General features: G+C 37.4%; 1 protein-coding gene across 1 annotated transcript in view; it reads right to left on the bottom strand.

Annotated features, from left to right (window-relative positions):
- The window catches only part of LOC107583789 (UDP-GlcNAc:betaGal beta-1,3-N-acetylglucosaminyltransferase 9-like), a 9,996-nt gene extending 7,869 nt beyond the window's left edge, over positions 1-2,127 (bottom strand). Inside the window, exons 1-2 of the mRNA XM_016270106.1 lie at positions 1,270-2,127; positions 164-251 (exon numbers count right to left, since the gene is read on the bottom strand). The gene's annotated coding sequence lies outside the window, so the exon portion shown is untranslated. The remainder of the gene's footprint in view (positions 1-163; positions 252-1,269) is intronic.
- Positions 2,128-2,147: the final 20 nt, after the last annotated feature.

Below are 2,147 nucleotides of genomic sequence, written 5' to 3'. Positions count from 1 at the left end.
AATAATGTTCTTTTTAGCAGCATCATATGACCCCTTTAAATTTTACCTCCAAAAAATTTAATTCATGCTCCATTTAAGCTTTTTTAAACAAAAATTGCAGTTATATTTATAAGTCCTTAAAATCTATTTCCTATTGTGTAAGATGTGTCTGAGTATGACTTACCACAGTCATCCTGGATGTCATGAAACAACAGGAGACACAGGATATTACTTGACCAAAGTTATGCTCCATGAACAGCCAGGACTGCATACTATTATGAAACAAGATACGCAAACAATTTATAATATCTGTATTACCATATCTGACATCTGTGATAAACTTGCAAACTTAAAAATATTTTCTGGAGCTTCAAAGTAAAATAAATGTTGATACTAATGAAAGAGCTTCAACTGGTGTTTCTTTCATTTGCAATATCCACAAAAAAATGCCTAAATACAGTTTCTTTGCCAAGTTCTCCGTCAGTTTAAAAAAAAAGATGCTTATCACCACAAAATACCTCTTTATTTTTAGATTTGTAAATAATGCTTCTTTCCTTAAATCCACTCTTAAATGATTGAGAGGGACACTGAGTATTGTGAGATGCTATTATTTCTTTTGAAAGGTTGTCTGACACTTGTCCTACAGTCTGATGATAAAGACTGCTCTTGGAAATTTTGATTCGTTCCATTCTGTAAATTAACATCGTTACGCAAGTAGATGGTGAGTTTCTTCTTTGATTTTCTTTTACGAGTCATTGAATCATTCAGTCAATTGATTCGTTAAAAAGCCATAGTCGAATTGTGTCTATAAATCTACTAAAACACCCCCGAAAGAAAGCATTATTCCCACGCAATTTACAATGTAGCAACCATTTCACTGACTTTTATCATGCTTTGAATGAACAAAATCTGGTTCAGTTCGAGTGACACTAGTCATTATTTGCAACTCTGAGCAACAGCGACTGTATGAATTTGTTTATGGTCTTGAACACGAACAATTCGTTCGCTTAAAAGATTCATTCAAAATCAAACGAGGCTCCACATACACATATTTTTAGGCAAACTTGTGTAATTCAAACATTTGAAATTCACTCAAAACATATACAATTACACTTTGGATAGGAGTTGAAAATGCAAACTTAAAAATCTTTAGGTCCTTACACCCTTTACGTTAGGCATTAAAGTACGCGTTTTTCTTTTTCAAGTGCATTCGTTTTGAATTTCATTTTCGCGTTTAGTCTTGTTTAGAAGTGGTTTACAGTGTCTCAAACTTTCATTTACAAGACTTACCCAGATGAAGGCGTACCGGGAGAGCAATGACAAGATAGCACTGCAACCAGATCCAAACATCTGCTTCCACCATTAAAGCTGCGTGTTTCAGAAAACCTTTTCCAGCTCTCCGAAAGGCGATACGTTACTAAATACATAAATTCTCTTCATACCAGCCATGTTCGAAGGACTGCACAGCAGTTACAAGCGCAGCACTTCTTTCCAAAATACACATTTTCAAAGAACAGCTCTTTTGTTGATCACGTGACAGCTCGGAGATTGTTGGATGCGTCGCGCGCCAGATGCCAGCGCAGCAACTGAGACTCGAGAGCCGGGAGCGACGACAGAATTATGAATTCTTTAGACTCGTGTCCTATAACCGAGCCTTTCTCTTCTCCATTATGGAAAACAAACCAGCTTCAATGTTACACACAGTTTACACACAGCTGCACCGAGGCACACAACCGATACATTTATATAATAATTTAAATTAAGATCTTGCTTGTATACAGATATAATAGCAGTGGACACACACACACACGTCTCTTTGGCTATCGATTTGTCGAAGACTTTACAGTTCTGACAGCCCAACCCAGTTATTCATCTAACACAAAACTGCTGCCAGTGAGGGCTGGATTCCAAATATATCCCCTCATGCAAGCTTTTCATTTTCCACCAGGCTACTGGGCACTTTCCAAGCCAGTTTTGGGGTCTCTGTGGTCTGATATTCCAGACTTTTGTGCTTGAAGGTCATTTAGGACCAGCTCTTCCTCATGACGAGGCAGTCCCAGCTCTCATGTTCTTGAAAAGAGCATTGATGTTGTTGTTCTTGATGGCATCCCGACAGGCAGTGATAACCTGGGTTTTGGGTTTTCCCACTGAAAAAAAATATATATATA

This window comes from Sinocyclocheilus grahami, unplaced genomic scaffold (assembly GCF_001515645.1).
Source record: "Sinocyclocheilus grahami isolate Dianchi unplaced genomic scaffold, SAMN03320097.WGS_v1.1 scaffold55.1, whole genome shotgun sequence".
Taxonomy (NCBI): domain Eukaryota; kingdom Metazoa; phylum Chordata; class Actinopteri; order Cypriniformes; family Cyprinidae; genus Sinocyclocheilus; species Sinocyclocheilus grahami.
The sequence above is the reverse complement of the archived record's forward strand: the minus strand, read 5'-3'. Positions and strand labels throughout refer to the sequence as shown.